Below are 24,782 nucleotides of genomic sequence, written 5' to 3'. Positions count from 1 at the left end.
GTGTCAGGCAACCGAATATGAATGGGCTCCAGTGGGAGGGATGGCCTTTTCCTTGCAAATATTTCTTCAGCTCTTATGTTGCCCCTCAGCAATAACGGTTGGCTTTTTATAGAACACTGTCTGATTCGTCGGCAACCTTTAGGTATTTTATTGATTTAACATTTCTTTAGAGACGCAGTGAAATATATGACCCATGGACAATGTCATTTTTTGAAAGCCAATGCTGATGTCAGGGGTATGTTGCCTGCTTCAAGGTCTGCTGTCTCTGGCATTCATTAGAAGTTGTTCTAAATATACTTTATAATCTGTTTATAAACTACATTTCTTTTTCTACGCTTGGTGAGGGTGCTGTTTTACACTGCTTTCAGTGTATATTTCAAACCCACTTTCTGAATTGAATAATTTCATGGTGAAGTAAGCTGAATGTAAGAGAATATACCTTGGTTGGGACACTGTGGTTTAGTATATCAAAGCAATAAAGAGCGAGGAGCAGGTTGGGAGAACCTTCAGAATTCATTTTCTTTATTACTTAAAAGTAATGAATCAAAATGTAGTTGTTTGTGCCCTCTGAATGTTAATCTGCCTGGCTGTTGAAATCGCAGTGAAAGGTGATAACGGGCTCTGAAAGAATCATGTGTAGCTCATCTGAACATAAGGCTGGTTGGCAGGACACTGAATCAGAAGCTAATGAGCAGGCAGGGCTGGGATTTGGTGCATGATGGAAGTAGGTTCACCACACCAGGGTTCAGAAATAGAAACACAGACCTGAGCAGCCAGGTTTGTGTTGAGACATGGGTGTGGTAGCTGTGGAAGCTTCTGATCATGCAGCAGCTGCCACTGACCATTTGACGCCAGCACCAAAACATAGCTCTAACTTTACTTTTCGGTTTCTGAAAACTCTGGCCCAAGTCTTCAGGGGGTTTTAAACTGTGCTGCAAAGGACAAAATGTGTAGCAGAATAGAGATATTGGTATTCACTGTCCTTTGGCAGATACTCTGTAATACCGACACGTCAGGATGAGCATCCTTTAGCTCCTGTTCCTATACATCTGTATGTATCAAACCAAGATGTGATTGAAGGAGGTCTTACTTTCTCCCTCCCCTTCCCCACACTTCCTTTATCTCTCCAGGCATCCCCACAGGAATTAGCATTGCAGCTGCTGCTATTTAGCCAGTATTGCTCCACAGTCCTCACTCTCCTTTTCCACTGTAGAGATGGAGCAAGAAGACATTTGATAAGCTTGAAGTTGCTCTTAGTCCACTGAAAGCTTGAGCCAAAAAGCTAGGAGACCATGTAGTATGAGAGCACCCTTCCACACCATGCAGGGAATGGCTCAGGGAGAGCACTGTGTAGGTTGGCCAGAAGACTGGAGTTGGTACTTGCTGGATTTGGTGGCAGAGACAGTAGCTGTTGTTGCTACACGAGGTTAGCGAGTTGTGGAAATAGCCCCATGTAGAAACAGGGGGATTTCTCAAACTGATGGGGCAGTTTCATGCTAGAGCCAGCACTAGTGTAATACAGACTGAAAGCAGCTGGCCAGCTGGCCTTTCCGAATTCTGGCACAAGCTGCAAATCACAAGGTCCCCCTCTTACATAAGCAGACCTACTGTAACACACCCGGCTCATCTCTGAGGAGCTCTAAATAGCCAGGGCTGGGATAACTTCTCTGTCACTCCAGGTTTCTGCTGACACATGATAAAGTTACACTGGAATGGAAATGCCATGGTGAATTAGATTGGAGCACAAACAGGAATGACTTTTGCATGTTTGCTTAAAGCCACGTGATAGCTGGTTCTACAGAAAAGTGGAATGTAAGTAAGTGAAGTCTTCTTCATCCTGCTCTCTGCAGTGGCCAACTTTTGTAGCCAGTGAGGACTGCATGCATTGAATAGCTGCTGGTTGTGGGTGGACTAGATTTCCCAAAAGAAAGTCTGATGAAAACAAACCTGTGGTCCCTGCCCATCCCTCCAGTGCTGGCAGCAAAACTAAAGCAGTAGATGTTAGAGACCCTCTGAACTGGCTCAGAATTTGTCTGAGGACTTCTGCTGCCACAGGCACCCTCCCCCCACATTTCTAACGAACCTGGTGTCTTAGAATTGATTCTGATGTTCTAATCTTTCAAGCAGGAAGCACTGAGAGCAATACAATTTAATCAACAGAGTACTTATTTTATCAAGTAAATGGATAATTGTGACATTTGACATTCTTATGAGACTCTGTTTCTTGAACATTTGCCTAATTATCTCCACCTTTAAAAATTCTGTTCAGATTCTAGTTTAGCAGTTCACCACATAATCAGATTCAGCTTTTCTGAAACATTTTATTATTATTGTTGTTGTTATTGTTAGACAGTGCATTCTCTTGGAAATGTCAAGTATGTTGTCAAATATTGTACTAATTTCAGTTTTCCTTGTCACAGCCCTGGACTTTATTAAGAAAATACATGCTGTGAGTAGGTCAGTTCAGTAACCAGCTCCCTCCTAAAGGGCAATGGGATCATTTGGATCAGAGGCCAGGAATCTCTGTATAGTTAAAGGGACTCTCTTAAGGTCCCTTTTAATTCTGTGTTTTGGGTTTCTTGGATCAGGCATTTATGGCAACAGTATCTCTGCATTCCATAGGCATGTGTTTGGCAATGAATCTGTGTCACCTACCTACAGTTGTCAGAAGTTAGGCATTCTTCAGACTCCCTCCTAAGTTAATAGAGGAAGAAACAGCATCTCCAGGAGGCAACTTATCCCCCACATCTGTTATACTTAATCACAGGATGAGAGAAATTTGCCTTTGAAATGTCTGCTTCTCCCAGCTGATAGAGGAAACAAGGACTCTGTATCATGTGAGCTTTCTTTCCAGCCCTCCACATGAAGTTGGCATTGAGTCCACGGAGTACAAGATGTTTTCCTGAATGGTTGAGAAGGCAAGTGGCAAGCCAAATAATCTGGTTTTCAAGCCTGTGACTGGAGAAGGAAAGACACAGAGATGTGAAGAAATGTCTATGTGAGAGATCTAGACAGACATTAATGAACATGTGTCCTAATTATCATACCAAAGTTATAAGCCCCTGCTTACACACAACATCTAGTTTGTCTAGCTCAAACACTGGCAGTTCAAACTCCCTCTTAATTACAAGATTTATGCCTTTGCCTTTATCCAAAGGACTGATCAAAGGAATTAAAGAGTAGTTCAGTCTCAAGTCCCCTTGCTTCATGTTCTCATTATCATAAATGTAAAGGTGCCAGTTAGAGTTGGTCTGACATTTTTCTAATTAAAGCTTTAAAATTTATTAGTGAGGTGCATGTCTTACACTTTGGCACCTTTGGTTACTCCATCAAATACTGTTTGTGATCTTCATGATGAAATGAATATGGTGGGGAGCTGAAATACTTGAAATAATTTGTCCTCGAGGTTTCTTGCTCTTGATCTCCATTTTTGTTTTTAAAAATTGCTTTCCCGTGGTGCAATGTTTTGTGAAGTTCTGGCAGGGTTACCCAGTAGTTCAGAGTTTAGTCCTGAGTCATCCACAGGATAATGAGTCTCAAGTGTATGTTTTGCATGGCTGGAACTCCTCTAAATCTACCAGCATCTCTGCCACTTGTCCCAGGGCCAGTGGTGGGTAAGGATGGCTCATTTCGTGTATTGATGTTAGGGCACCTGGAGCTTTTCAGTCATTTAGAATCTAATTTTCCTTCTGTTAGAGTTTACTAGTCTATCTGAGTGATTTCATGTTGAGGCTTGTCTCACAGACTCCAATTTATTCCAATTTGTCTTTAAAAAGACCAGGAAAAATTTTGGTCCCACTGAATTTGGTAGGAAGGATCTCAAAGGTACTCTAAGTGGAGCTACAAACATCTCTCCTCTTGCATGTTTGACCTCATGGATGATCTTGTCCTTTCCATTCTTCCTCCTACTACCTCCTTTTCAAATACACTCACATTTTCTTGCAGGCATTTTATCCCCTCAGCAGTCCCACAAACACTTTACATGCTCTGCACTCTGCCAGTAAGTGCCCACTTGGTGGTGGTTTGTACTAGAGTAGTTTGCTCGCTACCTGGTGTGTCCTGGCAAGCAGGGTGTCCTTCTTCGGAGAGAGGTGAAGAAGCACTGCTGTCCTTGCACACAGAGATCAGTAATTTCCTTAACAGGGGAATAGTGGCTTTAGCGCATCTTCATTGCCTGCCTGCTGAGATTGACACTTCGGATTACTGTGTACATTCGGAGATCTAGGAAGGACATAACAAGTTCCCTGTGCCTTGGTTGTTACTCCTTTTACAACACTGATTTTGCTAGATAGGCATATAAAGAAAATAAATCAGTATGTGCTTTAAGAATACAATATCGTAGAATAGATTTAATTTCATTGCAAAGCTATCAACATTGACAGCAAATATCTTTAAGGCAGAAAAGAAGGGTAATGTATTTCTTCTTTTTCTCTTATCATCTCGACACTTGACCATAGAATGCTTTGGGTTGGAAAGGACCTTAAATATCATCTAGTTCCAACACCCCTGCCATGGGCAGGGACATCTTTCACTAGAGCAGGTTGCCAAAGCCCCATCCAACCAGGCCTTGAACACTTCCAGGGATGGGCCATCTACAGCTTCCCTGCGCAGCCGGTTCCAGTGCCTCACCACCCTCATAGTGAAGAATTTCTTCCTTATATCTAACCTAAATCTACCGTCTTTCAGTTTAAAGCCATTACCTCTTGTCCTATCACTACATAGCCTTGTAAAAAGTTCCTCTCCAACTTTCTTGTAGGTCCCCTTTAGGTACTAGAAGTCTGCTGTAAGGTCTCCCTGGAGCCTTCTCTTCTCCAGGCTGAACAACCCCAACTCTCTTAGTCTGTCTTCATAGGAGAGGTTCTCCAGCCTTCTGATCACCTTTGTGGCCCTCTCTAGACTCACTCCAACAGGTCCATGTCTGTCTTGTGTTGGGAGCCCCCCTAAAGCTGAACACAGTACTCCAGGTGGAGTCTCATGGAAGTGGAGTAGAGGGGGAGAATCACCTCCCTCAACCTGCTGGCCACACTTCTTTTGATGCAACCCAGGATACAACTGACTTTCTGGGCTGCAAGTGCACATTGCCAGATCATGTTGAGCTTCTCATCAACCTAACCGCCAAGTTTTCCTCTTCAGGCCTCTTCTCAATCCATTTTCTGCACAACCTGTATTTCTGCTTGGGATTGCCCCAACCCGTGTGCAGGACCTTGCACTTGGCCTTGTTGAACTTCATGAGGTTTGCACAGGTCCACTTCTCAAGCCTGTCAAGGTCCCTGTGGATGGCATTCCTTCCCTCCAGTGTGTCAACTGAACCACAGAGCTTGGTGTCCTCTGCAAATCTGCTGTTATAGACTGAGAACCTTTGTAGAAAGCACAGATGCAACTTCAGCTCTCATCACATTACCCAACACTTAGCAAAACTGGATTTTAATGGGTGCTTGATGTCATGTTGGAAAAACATTATTTTGTGCTGCTCCATGGCAACATTATTTTCACATTAAAGTCCTTGAAAAAAATGTGCTTGTATCCTGATTGGATTAAAAAAACGGATCTCACTTTTAGAATATCTATGTGTCTTTTAATAATGTCCTACTGAAAGCATTGATTATGGTTATATGTCCAGCAAAGTTAGCATACCTTTTTGAATTAAAGCAAACTATTAATCTCTCTTGAACCACATTTGTTTGAAGTAACACAGGTAACCCTACTTCATGTGCACATGTTACTTTTGGGATAACAGGTTTCTGCTCTATTGCACCTAGGCATGTAAATGGCATTGAAACCAAAATCCTCTGTAGTAAATACAAAAAATCCACACAGCTTTTACAGCTGTGCCTGCCAAGCAGTGAGGAGGTACAGCGTAAGTACACTCACCAGAAAGCATCTTGTATGCTAAAGGCACTTCTACAAATAGGTAGGCTTCAGAGGAATTCACAACACCTCTCTGTTTCAAAGTCTTCATTAAAACAAATATTTTTCTACTTACTGGTGACATTTCTGCAGTTTTTCAGAAGAGTATTCATATTTATACTAACCTCTTGAGAGGAAATTCAGCTCCATTCAAAAGCCAGTAAAAGGTATAGACAACCATTTATGTCTCACTTAAAGACTTGTTTTGAAGGTTTAAGTGGAATTTTCTTCACGGAGATGAATTTCATTCTCCAGTAGTTCTAAGTATGCTGCTAAAATTGGCTATATGTCACACTGAAGGGACAGCTCATCTCATGGTCCCTGTGATGTTCCTTAACCTTTTTTACACATACGATACCTATAAAATCCCTTTATTCAGAGCAGAAATGCATCTTATTTGCTTCCTATCTTCCTTCAATAATAAATAGGCCATATTTAGTTGGTCAGAAGAATTATTGAATTTGAGATTAATCCAGTAAACTATGATGGCTGAAACAAACAAACTAAAAAGAAGAGGTGAAAATGTTGACAAGAATAGTTCTGATATTTTCCAAACATGAGTGCTTCAGCATTAGAGATTTGATTCAGAAAGGAATTTAGATTCCACTTGCAACAATAAAAAAGGGGATGATACCTTCCTTTTGTCCATTAATAGCCCATATTCCAGTGGCTCTTGCTTGGGTTTTAGATGAGGAAGTTTTAAATCCAGGCTGAAACTAAATCACAGCTGTGGTTCTCACATCTTGGAACAGCTCTTGTTGCTCATCTCTGGGATGTTGTGTGTTGACCCCTCCTGTTGTAACATTTTTACTGCACAGTAATACAGAAGCATTTATTGCAGCAGCTCAGAGAGGCCAGGTATTAATAGCTTCCTTTACAAGTAAGACTTGAAGCCATCCAGAGTGATTCTCACTGTCCCTCTCTCTTCAGGTATTTGAATATGGTCTACATTAATGATAATTTTCAAATTGAAAACAAATAGTTCAGTGTTGAATCAAAATATTGTTTTCCATTTCTTGGTTTGGTGGTTGAACCTGAAAAATTGGATACATTTGCTTTTTATTCAGGACAGGGAAGAGCTTCAGAAGAATAGGCTTTTAGTAATGTACATATTAATTATAAAGTGCACTATTCAAGCAAGAAGCTTTAAGCAGGTTAAACAGTAGCATATTATGCAGACATAGCTATTTCAGCTGTGAACTCCCACCAAAGGTAAAACTGATGTAAAATCTTATAGACTTTTAATTAGTGAGATATAGCTGAATCACCTTAATAGATTGCACAGATAACAGACCTGGCCTGTAAAAATATTTTGTGAATAATTTTCCAGTTTTCAAGGAACATGGTTGTAGTAAACAAGCCAAGAAGTGGGCCTACTAAAATAATTAATATAAACAAAGTACTGCGTAGCCCTCAAGTTCCAGGTTTGGAAAATTCTGTCATTAAAACAACAGGCTGGAGGGAGAACCATTAATATATAAATGGCTGGTCATCCTCTGCTATGGCAAGAATCATTCATCATTCTGGCTATGGCAAGAATAAGACAGAATTCAGTGCCTGAGAATTGGGTCTGGTGAAGATAATGATTGAAAACCAGGTGTGCTATGTCCTTTGTTAAAATCCTGCTACATGGTAACTTTTTGCAGGTTCCCAAGAAGTATTCCTTTTCATACAAAACTTTATTTTTGGTGCAGAATCAATACTTTTCATCTTACCGAAGTATGAAAAATTACATGGCTTCTGCATTTTTTTGTTTTTAGAGGAATGTATCCTGGAAGATTCCCAAAAGTATGTTCCTTAATACAGGCTAATTTTCCCTCTACCTCCAGCATTTACAACTCTCCTCTGTCAAGTCAGTCTATTTTATGTTTAAAATTAAACTTCTGCTAGCATTTTGGGTGTCATGTCCCAATTGTCTTATAAGACTTCCCACATACAAGGTATCCTCTTTTTAACACTAGTATCAGCTATCCTAGATGAAGTTTACTGTATACCAGCTTCTCCTTCCCTTCCTGTCACCCTCATGAAACAACTTTAAGGGCTTCTGCTTGAATTGTTATCATTTCCATTGGGTTGCTAAGCACATTTTAGACGTAGGCTGTCATTTCTTTGCTTGCTTTCTCCCTCCTTGCCTTTGCTCCGTTTGTTTCCAAGTCCATTTGTGATATGTTTGTGGAGTTGCCCTTCAGCTTCATTAGAGCACTGATTTTTTTTGGTTAATTTATCTAATTCCCCGTCAAATGAGGACACGGTACTTGTAAATCATTTAGTTTCTCATTAATCTCTTCAAGTGCTGGTTCCATTTTCCAGCTGTCTTTCTATTTACTCTCTCCAGTGAAAAAAATCCAGTGTTCCCATCACTTGTCACGAGTAATGTCACGGTTGCTGTGGATCCATTGGACTGAATAATCAACATGATATTTTTTATTAGAAATCAAAATATTTGCTGCTGCTGCTGCTGCTGTAGAAAGCCACACCATAAATCCCATGCAAGAAAGTTCACTAAATGAAATGCAATAAACAGAAGAGATAAAGCCTGCCCTGTCACTTTGTGCCAAATCTTATTCATTAAATTTTCTTTAATAATAGCCGTAGAATTTTAAGATGCTGTTTAGAAGAGCAGAAATCCTGAGCACTGCATCCTTATGCTTCGATACCTCTCTGGCAGACATCCCATTGAGATGAGAGGCATAAGGACTTCAGCATTTACTTGAGAGATGCAAGTATTAGCTCAGTCAAACCCACAGATAAAGAATTCTCTGCTGGTATCCTCTACTATAAAACACTGGTATCACGTCAGCCTTACAAGCTGCTTCCAGGTAGATTGGCAGGCTAGGCAGGGTGCCTGCAAACTAGCAAGGAAATAATTTTTCTTCTGAAATGAAGAAATGCATTTCAGGGCAATAGGTGATATTCCACCTTCTGGGTCAGCACCAAACGGTGCCCTAATAAGGTAGGAAAGAGAATTAGGCTAAATTCGCTGTTAAATGAAAGGGTTTCATTGCCTGTAGTCATTACATTAGTTTTATTATTGAAGTAGAATAGGCCACACCTTGAATTTTCCTTGGCCCAATCTACCCTTCAGCTGCACGAGAAGAGTAGACTCTTGTGTCCTCTAGCATTGCTGTGTACTATATGACAGCTTTTCAAAGTGGCTTTCGTTGCATTTCAGAGATGTTTGCAGCTCATTTCGTTTTAAGCATATATACACTGTCTGATCTTTAGATCATTAATCACAGCCATTGTTATTATATTATTTTGAAAAGAGACAGATTTTGCCATTAGACTCTTCCTTGGTGTCACTCATCCTGACTTTTCCCATAGGCTTTGCGCAATAGTCACTGCGAACAATTTCAATGCCATGGTTGTTGTAGTTGCCACTCAGTGACTCATCTTCCTCTGGCTGTAATGGGATTTAAGGAGCATTTACTATTCTCTGCCATGTAAGGGACAGTTACTTAGCCAAGAGAATGATAAGCATCTTAGACTTACTATAGATAGAGAGGTTAGGCTGATGGGAAGGATTAAAACATGTACACATTTTGTATTTGAGACAGCAAATAATAAATTCTGTCTCTTCAAGAACAAAAGGTCTATGTAGGGAAGATCAAACCACAGTGTTTCTTCATGTGGCAAAAATATCAGAGGGGATGGAAGAAATTGGTGAAGCCTTGTTTGTAAAGTATGCAGTGGTTAAATTGCTGCCCCTTGCTGATCAGTCTAATCTTTTTAATGAGGCTAGGTAAGCATAAAGGAGGCAGTAATGATGCTGATGACTCAGAGATTTCTCTCTGTGAAAGAAAACAAGCAGAAGCTGTTTGTCTAAACAGCACAGTACAGTGACTCTCCAGGTGTCCTTTTCACCTGTAAAATGGTTGCTGGATGGCAAGCTAACCAAACTCAGAGGCTCCCAGTGTCCCTGGGTACAAGTGCTAGAATACAAATCAGTATATTGTAAGAGTGTGATCTTTGCTATGTTTCAGCCACCCTTCAGCTTGCAGTATGCATTTTTCTTAAGCCTGGATTTGTGTTGGTCCTTTTTGTTTAAAAAATGATGCAGCAGCACAACAGCTCAGAGGTGAGGACCAGCTTGCAGAGACACTGGGGCACTTTGTTCAGCTCTGCCGGATGGGTTTTAACCCATCACTCTTGATGAAACTGCCTTGATCCGAGAATAAGGGACAGCACTTCTTTTACATCCCTCCATTCTCATTTTTGTAAAATAATTACAGATTTAGGGGGTATGCTTTGTATTCAGTGATTCCCCTGTGGAGAGTCCTGGGACATCAGCCCTTCACCAATGTTGATTTCACTGTTTATTGTGATTTTTCATTGCAAAATTTGTAGTCAATTCTACAGTCCTGGGACTCAGAACTCCCTGGTGAGAATCCTGACCACTAGGTGACAGAGTCAGGTTACTTTCTTTCACCCAAGGAGCTTTTAATTTTTATGCAAAGTGAAGCAAACTCAGCCAGACAGATGGTAAGGACTCCTGCCCCACAAAATAGCCAGATTCTTACCACAAGTTAAGAGCAGTTTTCTGGAGAGGCCAGTTTGAATCTCATCAGGCAGAAGCTGGGTTTGAATGTGTGTTTTCTGATGCTTCATTTGCTGAATTTACCACTAGACTGTGGTACAGAAGGAGGAGCAGTATTTCATCTGTTAGATGTGCTTCAAAAGGCAGGAGGGGTAGCACCCTTCCTTTAGACATGCTGATAGACCCCCATCTGGATCGTCTGCCACTTGGAACACCAGCTGGTGGGACCCAGCAGGGTGATGTCAAGTACCTGTGTGCACGGCCAGAAATACGTGTGACATGTAGATGCCCTAGCCTTTTTGTGCGTCTGGTACTTGGTAGCTCTATCACTTGAACAACGTGTCTTTCTGTCGTTGAAACCTCGTACTAATAAAACCACAGTAATGCCAGCTGTACAAGTTACACAAAGAAAACTAGTGAGAGGAAAGTTTAGAAAATCAGAATGATTTCTGCAGGGGGATTTTTTTTTTCACCTGCAAGACTTAATTAGTAGGACTCCAGATTGTAAAAGTGCAGTTCTTGAAAATGTGTTGGATTGCATTGAGACATGTGCTTTTTATGGGATGCTTTCATATGCGAGTTTTGATGATATAGTGAACTTTTTGAAAAATCCAGCAGCACTTCCTCAGGCAGCTTCAGCTCATGCACACCGCTTTGGATATTGGAACCCATTTTGTTGCAGGCCAAAAAGTTTCACATATGACTTCTTTTTTTTTTCCTAAAGTTCTTACCACAATTTTATTTTTTTATTTGTCCCTACAAAAAGCTACATGATCTTTACTATAATCTTGGATAGTTGTAGCAGGCACAGTACAATGTACGTTCAAATGTACAGGGTAGGTGAGAATGTCATGTACAGTAATGAACATCTCTGTGCTTTGCCTGGGGAGCTGTTAGCCTACTAAGCACAAGAAAGCAGAGCAGAGCACAGTGCACTTCACAGTATGTAAGGATAGCTGAGCTCTTAGTAATATTTTTCTCTTTCTATCAATAGACTATAAAGCAAAAATGTTAGTACACATATTTCTAGGCAACAGAGCATTTTTGCACATTGGTAAATACCATAATTCTCTTCTGCTTGTCAAGATGTGCTACCTACGAGCATGAGGCTTCAAAGAAAGCCATTTAAAAACATAATTTTCCAGTCTGGATTGACACTTACATGCCCCCCTAAAAACGAGTCACTGAGACTGCAATTTTGAAATCCTGCGAGAAAAGGCAGTATCCTGACATGCCTGTGCACCTACTGCTGGAAACCAGTTAAACCGAGGGAATATTTATAGCACCCGTGAGAGAATAAAGTTGGTCCCTAAACTGTGACAGAGCCCATTTCAGTCCTGCCAGCTGTCTCCTTTCTCAGTTGAACATCAGAAAGCAAGTTTTGTTCAATGGTGGCTTCATGCTGCTCTCTGCTGCCAGCTGAAGCTTCAATGTCAGCGTGAGCCAGTTATTAGACCCTTCTGTCTGTACTGGCTGCAGCTCTTGCTCTTGATCCCTGATCTCTTGCATCTAACATCCGCTTGCCTTCTTGATTGTGTAATGCTTTGCAGAAGTTTTGTAGTCCATCTGTGTGCAGGAGATTTTAAGTACATGCTAATTTTATTGTAAATTATTGACAAGATGAATACGGAAAGATCTGTTTGTAGAATGCTTTTGATAATGGAGAAATCTGATCAGATGTTTTCCATCCAGGAAGCTTCCTGTCCTGTTTTCCCCTCTTTATATGCATCATTGAGAGTGTCTCCTGCTTGGCAAGTGGTCTGAGATACTGAGAACTAGCCCCCATAGTGTTCATAGCTGCAAATGCCTGAGGGGCTTAATCAATTTTAGTCAGCCCAAGCTGGCTCATTATGTTGGTGTCTGCATGTTTGGCTCTGTGATGGCTATCACCAATTCCTTCCCTGCAGTTTAGGATGGGGAGGCCCAGTGAACAACTCCAGAGACATACTCAAGAGAGCCCAAAGAACAGTGTTTAAGGTGGTTGGATATCATTAATTAAAACCGAAAGTGAATTTCCTTAGCTAAACATAGTAGCAATCCTTCTTTGACCTTTCAGTTATTGTGGATTGTTATTTGGATTATTTTTAGGATGTTATTGGGATGATTGTCATTAGGATTAAGGGCCCCAAGGTCTTTTTGTCGTAAAAAGATAACATGTTCTTTTCATTTTAGATTAAGGATATCACAGACCTGTTAAATCTCGTGATTGCTCAGGAGGCACCTGGCATGGAGTCACATCTCATTTTCCTCACCTTCCATTTTCTGCCTTTCCTTTGTCTTAGCCATCCACCGTATAGCACCCTGCCCTTTCTCCTGTTTTGTGGAACCTGATGATGGAGGATGTGCACGACCAACGTGATCCGTAATCTGCCTGTAGTGGCACCTGGTCCGTGGGTTGGTGGAGGGGCAAGGCCATGGTGCTAACATGAAGCACACATATGCCCTCGTGTGACATCTAGTATTTGAAGAGACTTTCAGAACTTCCTCATCAAGAGCCTTTTACCTAGGTAAGCCACAGGCTTACCAGATCCAGTTGACTATCACACAGTGGAGGCACTGAGACTTAAATACTGGGAAAGAAGCAGCTCACAAAGATTACGAAAAACCCCAAAGCAAAACAAACCTTCAGTGAAAGCTATGTGAATACTTTAATAGCCAGAAGTGACTCTAATACAAAATATTTGCTATGCTAAGGAGTCTGAAGGCACAATGCACAGAAAGCATCTACTTTGGCTACATAAATCACAGATTTTGAGAATATTACCAGTGTCCACCGTGCAGATCCCTGCTGATTATCTGCACTGTACAGCATATATTTTTTGTTTCCCTCCTACAAATTGATCTTGTACAAACTTGTCTGACATATGAACTTCCAAAAAATATTTGATTTTTTTTTTCAAGTCCAGAGACTGTAGCACTGAGACCCTGAGTTCATCGAGTCAGCTGCCAGAAATTAAATCCAGGCTGTTTGATTCATGACCATGTCTTTCCCATTATACCTGAGCACTGATACCCTAAACACTGAATTCTGGGAATTTGATTCTGAACTTCACAGTCTTGGCCTCTTCATCTGTGTGCACGTACCCAATGGGGGCTATGTCCTTATATGCTCTGAATTACTATCTCTGTTTAGATATTTCTGGGACTTGGAATTTGCTATTTTGGATTCTCTTGGCAGGGAGACCTGAACTTGGCCCTCTGCCTGCTTTCTTTGGCCTTTAGCCTTTGCAGTGCTATGTTGGTCTTTCCTGAGACCTGTCTCCATCTCAGCTGCTGAGAGAACTCTGTGAGTTTTCTCATCCTTTGCCCTCTGTTTTTGCAGGAACTCTGACCTGATTGTGATCTACACAGGTCAGTGATAATGCAAGGAATGGAGTTTCCAAGAAACCTTGCTCTTGATCTTCTTTTTTTTTTTTTTTTTAACATTTCCTTTCCCAAGTATCCATCTTAGCACCTTTGTTTTTCACTTGGCCTCGATTTAATGTCTCTTGGAACTTCATACTTTGCCCACTTCGTAGGATTTCATCTACTTGCTGATGTTAAACCAATTTGAAATGTCTTGCAGATCCCTGATTCAGTTGTAACATTATGAAAATATCAATATGGAGAACATTTCCTGAAAAGAAATCAAAATAAAATAGTTAGATACTATCTTATTATTGTTTTTAAAAAAACCACTAAATATTCACATCCATTGCACTTTGGCATAGATTAATGGAGCAGAAAATGTCCTTGTTAGATTAAATGTTGTGGAAAAAGTTCACATGAGATCATTAATGACTTCAAAATACAGCAGTTAATTTTCATTTCCCTTCTTCTTTAAAAAAAAACCAAACAACAAACTTGGTGATCTAAACTGTGATGATCTGAACTCTTTCAGCAGAAGTTTTACAGATTTCCTGAGCAGCGTCAGATGACTTTCATTGTTGGAAAATGTTCTAGTTCTATCACACCTAAATATACACCTATTCTCTTTCAGAGAACTTTTAAAAAATAACTCCTCTTGACCAAGTTTCAATTATTAAAATCCTTCCGTCTCGCTGAGGAAACTCACTGAGCTCAGAGTGAGATCAGAGCCCTTCTTCCGGTAGATAAGTACACCTGTAAGTGTAACGTGAAGCCTAAGATGCATCTAAGGTCGCCTTACCTCCCTGACTGCCAATGGGTTCAACACAAAGCCTTCTAGAGGGTTTTCCAGGTGGCAATTTGGCCTTTGCTGCACAGTGCTGTGGAGATTGTGTAGGAGCAGTGACTGTGTCTCTAATGCTACATAAAAAAAGCCAGGGAGCATTATCTGCCTGTAGGCCAGGTAGTATAGCCTAGCTTATGTTAACATGCCTAAATTATCTTTCCCTCTTCCAAGACGATGACTGAGCCCAAATAAGGACACACCAATACTGTTCTGTCCCTGAAACTGAGCCCAGGTAGGATGTGGGAGAGAGGGAGTTAGAGTGGGTTAGAATTGGGCTGGGAGCATGCTAACACCTAAGTGGCTTTGATGATCATGGTCCAGAACTCAGGTCAGTACCCAGCCCTGCTTAGGGCCTGCTTAGTTTAAGATCGAATTTCCTCGGTATTTTAAGTTCCACTGTAACGACAATGACTGTGATGGCAGGATTGTAATGACAACAATTATCAACAAGGTTGACCAGCAAGGAGAAGAACCTTTGCTATCAATGGTTAAAAATTTCCAGCAGTAGAAAAGAAACTTAGTGAAGAAAAGGTGTGAATACTTACTCCACTTATTCCATTGGTTTTGAATTGGTTTCATATTCTCTGACTATGAACGTGTAAGTGGGGTAAGACTGGAAAGCCTTTGCTCCTTCAAGGGAAAAAAGATGATGACCGCATGGTGTCTTCGCCTTAGAAGTTTTGCCCCAATTTGAATCCTAGGTAAGTTCTTTTTGGACCAAAATAGTTTATTTCCATGGAAACTCTGCATTTGTGCATTGCTGCTCTGAGCCAAGTCCTTTAAGGCTTTTGCCTTGAGGTACTCTCTCCTGTACAATTCTGATCATGTTCCCATATACCTTCGGTACAAACCTTCCTTTTCATTCCTAAAAATGCATGTTTTCCAGCTCAGTTATAACAAGCATATCTCCTGTAACCTCACTTATTTATTTAATGGTCAGTGCAGTAGGGTAACAAATGTCAAAACATGTCACTCTTTCCCTTTCGGTTGCAGAGGAAAGTTCAATATATGGCATGTCAGGGATGGAGAGAGAAACATGGACCTAATTAGCATTCCCTAAGTGATTTTTCAGCCAGTTCTTTTTTTTTTTTTTTTTTAATATCTTGACAGGACAGTACTGTTTTCATAGGTCTCTGATCTGAAAGTCGTAAGTGTCAAAATGGATCAGTGTTCCTTTCTGCTGTGTCATGACGGTTATCTTGATTTATTTTTCTGCTTCTAGAAGAATAATGATCAGCAATTCAGTTGGGTTAAAATATGAAGGCATCTTGGAATTCCAGTTCGTATTTTTTCCTGGAAAATTCCACTTGAAATATTTTCTGCTGAACAATGAAGTTGATAATATCTTAGAGATATATGAGGATTTTTTTAGTAATACTTGATCATTTGGAGGTTAAGTTTTGTTTATCCAGGAAGAGGTACAAGGAAAGAGCTTATTGTGGCACAGCTTTGTGTATGATTGTCTTTGGTCCCAATCCTGCAACTTGATCTTTGCAGAGGGACTTCTCTGAATGCTGTATAGTGTCACCTGAGGTCATGGAAGATGTTTCTGTATTATGTAATGAAGCTCAGCACACAGACCTCTGGGGTAATACTGGCCTGCGCTCACACATGTAGATGTGGCAGAGATGCCAACCCAATGCTCTGCAGAACCCTTGAACAAACAACCACTACTGCCAAAGAGCCACTGATTATGATCAGCTGCAAAAGGGTTCACTGAAGGGAGGTCTAGGCTAAAAAGGTTGGGAGTCAGTGGTCTACAATGTGCCACACTGAAGACTCTTGTAACATTTTTATTTCCCAGTTGAGTTGTCCACAGTAATGGCCAAAGTGTTGTCAAATGCATGGGGTTAGTCCTACAAACCCCTTTGGGGTTTGACTTTGACCTGGAACTCCTCAGCCAGAAAACAAACATCTGTCCTCTACTCTCCATCCATTGACAGAGCCTGTACAGTTTAGTAATAGGTAATAAATGGTAGTAAGTAGCAAGTAATAAGTAATAATTCCCTATGACAAAGGAGAGGCTCCTGACAGGCTTGTTCAGCGCCTGGTGAATTGGTCTGTTCAGCCTGCCCCTGAAGAGAGAAGTGACAGGAGGGTACCCCACTAGGAAACTGCAGAGCACAGTCCTGGTGGTGAACGTGAGCTGGAGGCAGTGAGCAGTATTGCTGAAGGAGTGGAGAGAGGCAACCCTGCCCACAAGCCTTCTTCATCTGGAGCTAGATTGCTAAGTTCCTTTCATCACAGGTAGCTCAACTCACAGTATGGCCAAGCAAGCGAATGTGTCAAGTGCTAGCAACCTATCACCCATTTGGTGAAGCTGCTAGAACTGTGTGTTTGAAGTTATGCTTGCAGTTAAGTCTAAGTCAGTTGCTAAGAAAACAGCTGCACTGGGTTTAGTGCTTATAGTCACTTTGCTGTTTGCTACCCTCTCTCTGCCAAAGTTACTATTCCTGTAGGAGACCTGGCAGAAAGGAATGTGTACCTGTTCCTCCACCATTCCCATTCACAGTCTGGTATCCTAATGGCAACCCATGTTCTTTGGTATTGCAAACTATCAGGTGCATTAGGAGATAAGGCGATTTTGTTTTAAACTTGGTGAGCAGGGCTTAAACCAACATACATCATGTTTAAATTAACTTAAATTTTAAATGAATTTAAATTCATTGAAATCACAGTTTTGGTTAAACTAATGGTACTTCGTTGTGAAGTTAAATCCTCAGATTCATATCTGAATACTCAGAAAAGTGAGCTGTTGTGGAGAATTTTTTTCTTTGTCCTGGAATTATGAATTTGTTGCAGACAGAAGTAACGGGTTTTGGTACTGCACTATCATAAATGTATGTTATTTGAATCTTTGTTGCACCAGATCAAATGCTTCTGTGAAAACCATGAAAATGAAATCCAAGAAAATTGCCTTCATTAAGGTATAAATGAAATCATTTGCTGTACTTACAAAGACATTCCCAACCTGCTTTTGGCATAAAATGTGTCTTTTACAGCCTATCTCAGCACACACGTCTTCTGCCTCCCAATTATGAATGCCTTGGGGTGACCAAGTAAGCAATAATTCCAGCTGCTGCTGACAGAAGAAGACACTGCTGCACTGCATTATTTTTCTGATGAATGCATCTTCCCAATGAGCTGAAACAGGCCTTGCATTAGCAACATCTGCAACAACAGGAATTTAGAAAGTGGGTCAGGTATATTGATGGATTGGAGAAGGAGAATGGATGAAGGAGGGTGTGTGTGAGCACGTGTATAAATGTGGATCTACTTTTGTCTTAGTATTTTCCTTCAAACACCTCACTAATTGTTTCAGGTCCTCTGGCTGTAGCCACAGGGAGAGCTTTCAGCATAAATTGTTTTTCTTGGAGCTTTAGTCACCATCGCTGAAAAATCTGACTTTGTTGAAGTTAATAGTAATTAATTTTCTTGACTTGTATGCGGAGAGCATTTCCTCTTGTGATTCCTAAACTAACCCAGGGCAGGATATAGGTAACACATTGATTATGCTATTTGTCCTCAGCACTACTTTTTACTATTGGCTCTGGAATTGTGTATGTGGCAATGGCAGGAGGTTGCTTAAGGTTAAAAAATGTCTAAAATAAGATAAATTACAGGAGGGGAAGTACTAAAATCTGCAGACCAAGGATTACAATTAGCTATAGAAAAAGTTAGATGGGAAACCTACGTTGTTTTGAGTCTGGTGTTAATATATCAGGCAGCCACACGGGAGGACGTATTGTGAAACCATCTACAGTGCAAAGCTTGATTCCCTGAGGTGAGAAAGGAGACAGTGGAAGCAGCAGCATCTGCAGTCAGGCTGAGAAACCTCTGCTTTTGTTGTTTAGTTTAAGAGCAATATTGAGCTTATATTGTGTTGATGGCTCTGGAGACTGGTTTTCTTTTTGCTGGCCGGGCAGGGCAGATTTGGAGCACGCTTCCTGGGAACTGCCTATTATGTTGGCTAATGTATGAACTGGATGGGTCACCTGGAGGGAATGGAGATCTTGAAGGAAACACCTCAACCACCCAATTCAGTCTTTTGCAGTAGCAGGCAGCCCTGTGATAAATGTTTGGTACAGACAAGTCAACAGAAATGCAATTCTGTGTATATCCCAGGAGGCACAGAACACTTCCCCCAAACTTGTAATAACATAAAAGTCCATAATACAAACGGCAGAACCACAAAAGCACACCACAACACAGGAAAATAGCAGAAGAGATTGCAGCATTACTAGTGTGTTCAGACTCAGAAGTATCAGGAGAATTTTTCCTCTAAAGAAGTCTAGAAGATCCTACAAAGTAAACAATCCCTCACACTATTGATAGAGACCAAAATCTTCCAAGCCTTCCCTGCCAAATCCCTCACACTATTGATAGAGACCAAAATCTTCCAAGCCTTCCCTGCCAATCTACTCTGGAATAACTTTTGGCCCCAGACCTGGTGACCAGCTTAACCCTCGATGCCTGAGCAAGATGTGCCATGATTTGGACAGCTGTTTATCCTCCGTGTCCATTCAGTTTTCTCACTGCCTCTGTCTTCTGAGACAGCTAATGAGGTTCTCTGTCAGTATGGATTGTGGATATAGTAATAGTGAGACACACTAGAAACTGACTGGGCACAGACTTTCAGACACATCTTATGTTGACCATTCGCCCACCATTTCAGAGATCTTGTCGAATCTTGTAAAAAAAAAATCTGAAAATAGTTTTTGTTTATGTTTGTTTGTTTTTCTGTTAGACTTTGCTGCAAGGTGAAGGATAACGGGCTCATTAGAGACTAGCACAGGAGTCTTGTTGGTTTGCTTTCCTATGTTGCCACCATATGTGCCTATCATCTTTTTCACTGTCATTGTCTACAGTAGCAAAGACCAGACAGAAAATCTGGCCTATACAATGTAATGAATTAAATCCCTCCAGGTGGGACTGCTGTCAAACTAGGTTAACTTTTAGACTCTTTATCATAGACAATGTCTCTTAAAATTACCCTATGGGGTTCCAAGACCACTAAGGGCCATATGCTTCTAGCCTTTAAACAAAACAGAAGTAGATGTGTAGACATTGTAAAAGATAAATCCAGTAAAAGCTTCAACCCATTCTTCACACCAAGAGGCTGTACATAATATTGTGCAGCAGCAGGGCACAGCAAAGAGGGGGCTGTGAGACAGTCTGTTAATAGTTATGTTGTCCTGGGGCACAAACTGGCATTTCAGCTCACAAATCACCAGGTGCTTTCTAAACAGACGAGCTCAACTCTGAGTTGCAAACCTTTGAAAGTCTCATGCATAGTTCCCAATAGGTGGGAAAGAGTTGGTTTATAATGCTTTAATATACCAAAAGTTCCATATTCCTTTTAGAGCTGAGTAGATACTGGAAAACTCCTGAATGCAGTCCTGTTATTTACCATTATGCTGTCACCTTTTTATTGAATTGACTTTTTTTTGGACTGGTAAGGGAGAAATACTAATTAGCTCTCTCCATTTTTGATAGCTTGCCTTATTATAAAACTAATTACTGTCTGACTTTTATTGTTGCGAGAATTAAAATACTGAAATAAGCCTCAGAGTAACAAAATTTAAAATATGAGATTTTTTCCAATGATTCTGTGCTGGGTCATACACTTATGTATTTCTTTAACAAAACCCACTCATTTTCTTTGGAAAAGAAAAAAGAAAGGAGAGTACTCTTTGAGATACTCAAAGTTCTGTTACTGTACCAGTTCTTAAAATTAGCCTCTGATAAAATGAGAGCAGTAAAACGTAAAAATATTCGGGGCTAGAATTCTTAAGCAAAAAATCCCATTTTCTATCAATAGAGGTTTCTGCTTGAAAATTAATAGCACGATTATTACCTTCATTCTAGTACTGAGAATACTCAGGAATTTGCTTGACATCTGAAAAGAAACCAAAGCACCCAGAATGGAACAAGAGCCCTTATTGTCACTCTGCCACTGTAAATGAACTGAGTAACAAGGGGCTAGGATTACAGAATATGTTAACAGATTTACAGAAGAGGGTCAAAAATATTAGCAGTATTGTCCTTTGATGACCAAATACTGCAAGAAAAAGCGAATGGCCTTAAAGGGTCATCTTGAAAACCTGGTAATCTGAGGTATCTAATTTTGTTACAGTGGGGCAATTTATGTTAAGAGACTATATTACTGAAATTTTATCGAAAGTTCTAAACTATAGGGATGACCTTTGAAGAGGCATTAAATAGCTACATGATTAAGAAGAATTATCTCTATCAGTTTAAGTAGCCCTATTTTAAAATGCAATATGCCGTTTTGAGCTACTGATTTAGCACTTCTAAATAGCAGTGATAAGAGAATCTGTTTCAGTGGTTGTGTCAGTTTGTCTATGAACTACTACACTGACACTAAAACTATGTCTAGATGAACCTTTAGAAACGGGTTGCTTATGTGCAGGATGCAACACAGACAATGTAAACTTACGTGTTTTGGTTTTATGTTGCTGTTGACATTTAATGTTTGAAGATGGTTATGATGCAGAAGGGAATGTAACTGGTTTTAATGGACCACAGTTGGCTGTGAAGTGTGTAATTTAACGGCATCTTTATCTCTAAATGTGTTATATACCACTCTGTACTGCTTTATGTAAGTAGGCACTAAATGAATATGTTAAAATGATGCATTTTCTCTTTATTTAATTTTAATGGTATGCATATTTATACATTTTAGGTTTATATACTTGTCAGATATTCCCTGAAGTTTGGTTTAGTTGTAAAATGGTACCGGCATCTTCTCTAAAACAAGGTGGAAGTTCATTTTGATTTTTTTCCGTTGCACTGCTGACAGATCTTGGTTTCATTCTTTCTAATATGCCTTTAGAGTATTTGTATTCTTCTGTGTTGTCAAGTACAGAGGACTATGCAGTGCTGTCATCTCTACTATTTTGAGTATAACTGGTTGAGTGAGCAATCACAGTCTGTATTTCTTTACCTGTGAAATCCAAAGAGACCCAAAGAGAAACGGTTTCTTGACAAAGAATGCCTTAAAAGTTTGAATGGAAGGCGTCTCAGGAGAAAATCAGTTCTGGGTGATTAAAATAAAAAATATTATTGGAAAGAATGAATCCTTCTTCTTGCCTGGGCAGCCTGATATCAGCACACCTCATGAAAGAGTCTATGCAACTGAAAGATCCAGGACTTTGAACCATTTCCCTCAAGTTGCAACTTTTGGTTTGCAGCTGACTAAGTGTTCATCTAATTTTCTTTCTAAAAGAATTTTCAAATATACCATGTGAATTGTTGTTTTCAAGAGACCAGTTCACATAATCCTAACATCTAATAGTGCTCCTAAAGTGATGGTGAAAGAAATAGCAGCGTCCAGGCTCCAGTTGAGCAATCAGTTCTGAATGTCTTTGCCAAAGAGAAAATGTGGCTGAAAACAGTCAAAAGGCCGCCTTGGTTCAAAGTTCTCCTATTCTGGCATTTGTTTACACACTGCCATTTCTACACTGGAGACCCTGTTTTGTTTTGTTTTGGTTTTTTATTGATATACTGATCCTATTGCAAAAGGTCTGGAGGTATCCACGTCAAAACTCTGCTCCAGAATAAAGGTTGTGCCACATATTCTGTTCTATCAGCACCTTTCTCAGGTAGACCTGTCCCAGCTTTGCCTCTGCTCTATTGGCAGAAACAGCTGCTGCTTTTCATGCGTGTCTTCTTTGGAGGAAAGTGGTCTTTCTAGGCCTTAAGAAACAGAACAGAGGTTACAGTGTTTCAGCAACAAGCATACCCTTTTCCCCTAGTTAGGGGCTCGGACTTCAATTCCTTTTTGCTGTGTAACTATTTTAAGTCACTGGCTCATTCTCAGTCTCAAAATGTGAAAAGAAGTCCATGTGCAGGACACTATGGTAGATGCAGGAGAGGGGAGTTCTCTCTCAGGAATGTAGTAGGTAACTTTCAGCAAGACACAGGCATTGACTTGACATTTCTGTACACTATATTGTCTGTATGCAAGCTGTTTTCTTTAATCTAAGAATAGGGACTTTTGAAAAGTTATGTAAGAGCTGAAGATGCTAAGAGGAGTGAGCTGCTTAACATAATTCTTGTCCTGAGAGCTGCTTATATTTCTTGTTTATGTCCTTTGATCTCAGAAAAGTTGCTTTGTCACAAACCAAAGTTTTTCTTTACTATAAAAGAGTTGCTGGAGAATCATCTCTGTTTCTTGGCCTTAAGCTTGAATTTGCAAGGCCAGCTTATTACATACATAGCTTATTTGTAGCTGATGATGTAGTTCAATGTTGTGAAAGCTGTATGAAAATCAGATGCATCAGGACAGATTCAAATTGCAGTTGAACATGTGTCCATTGGAGGCAACTGGCTGCCTTACTTTCTGCATGGGGATCTAGATATTAAAACCACCTTCAGTTATAACAATAACAATGTTTGTCATAGCTGTGGTTTTTAACCAACAGTGTACAGACAGAAGGGCCATTTAACTACTTAATTTCTGCCTGACATAGGCTCGCATAGGCCAGAAGTGCCTTCTGGTTTCATATAGCTAGTACTGTCCTGAAGAAGTTAGTCCTCTCCTTATTGCCGTTTCATTTCTCCTGATAGACAGGAGAGTAGTAAGCCACCAAAATAAAACTGGCTCTCTAATCTACATGCAGTATTTACATTATTTAAAACATGTTACCATTAAAAAAATACTTTGTTCTGGGTGTGGGCTGGTGACATCTGTTTGCTTCTTGTCTGTGCTGAGTCTCTGTATCCCAGCCATGACATCAACTATTACAGTCGCTGCATACAGCAGATTTCATTGTACCTCAGACAGCTTTAGTCATGGCGGGTCTTTGCACAAATACAAGAAATTGCACTCATTGCAGTGAAGTTGTCAAGGTCACATCAGACATGAAGATGGCTCAGATATTTTTTTTTTTTTTCCCCTGAATGCAGTTTCATGAGTCTTGGTGTACACTGTTTATACACATTTGCCATGCAAGTGAGTGTTGGAGTTATTTCATTTGCAGCACCTACAGGCTCCTTTTTTGCCAAATAACATTGCTCAGTATGGTTCTGAAATTGCCTGCTGCTTTGCATCCTTCTGAATGTTATGTGGTCTGTGACTCTTGTTTTGCAACAGTAAATAATTCATATAGAATCTATCTTTAATTTTATAAACTTTGGATTTTTTCCCTGAACTTTACAGAGACAGGAAGCTCTTACATTAGCCCTCCTTACTTAATACAATTACAAGCTCTGGAAGACAATGTAGATGGGTTCCACTTACACTCTGCGGTGTCTGTATCTTCCTCCAAATGGTACCACAAAATGTCCTGCATTGGATATAGTGTTAGACCTGTTCGAGTGCATTTCTTGGGTTCATTTTACCTTTTGGTGGCTGCAAGTTACAAAGGACATACGTTCTGACTCTAGAAACAATATTCATGCCTTTTATTTTACAACTTGCTAATGTGACTCTTGCAAGCTTATGCCACAAAGGTATTTCAGGATGGCATATGCTTAACTTGCTCAAAATTTCTTAGTTTTTATTCTTTTGGAAAATGACAAGAGATATATATTTTTTTTAGGTGGGGAGCAAACATACAAGATACTTTGTGTGAAAACTGGGTATATAGGGTTTTCTTAAGATACCTGTCACTACAAAATATGAAAGTGGAGAATTTGCCCCTTCTCTGCTTTGTCACCTCCACTATTGTGCTCTTCTGAGTTTGTCTCAATAATATCCAGTGAAGCCTGATTCAAAAGTATCTGTAACAGATTTTGGGGAAAAGCCATGCGGGAGAGCCTACTTGATACAGCTGACCAATGAGCGAAACCCTGTCTTTTTACTAATTGCATCTTCATCTTTTGTAATGTTCATATATAGATTTTATCTCCCAACTTCCAAGATAAACCAAGGACTGATCTTTGCTCAGTTCTGCCAGCACATATGGCTGTCTGTTAGAGCCCTGTGCACAACAGCACTCTGGCTGCGACAGCGTGTAGCTCCACATGGGCCATGTGCCAGATATGCAGCCTTGAGGAACAGTCTGCAGCTTGTCTTGAGTGTTGGGTTACTGTTGCTACTTCTTTAACGATATCTAAGCTCGCTAGTTTAAAGATAGCTCGTACATGTGCACACTAGCTGCAGTGACCGCAGTAGAGCAG

At 40.3% G+C, this 24,782-nt stretch overlaps 1 protein-coding gene across 1 annotated transcript in view; it reads left to right on the top strand.

Moving 5' to 3' along the window:
* The first annotated feature begins 1,733 nt into the window (after positions 1-1,733).
* Positions 1,734-24,782, top strand: part of GADL1 (glutamate decarboxylase like 1) — a 103,379-nt gene continuing 80,330 nt past the window's right edge. Inside the window, exon 1 of the mRNA XM_065627559.1 lies at positions 1,734-1,812. The gene's annotated coding sequence lies outside the window, so the exon portion shown is untranslated. The remainder of the gene's footprint in view (positions 1,813-24,782) is intronic.

The sequence above is a fragment of the Caloenas nicobarica genome, chromosome 2 (genome assembly GCF_036013445.1).
Source record: "Caloenas nicobarica isolate bCalNic1 chromosome 2, bCalNic1.hap1, whole genome shotgun sequence".
NCBI lineage: Eukaryota > Metazoa > Chordata > Aves > Columbiformes > Columbidae > Caloenas > Caloenas nicobarica.
This window is presented reverse-complemented; position numbering and strand designations above follow the sequence as displayed.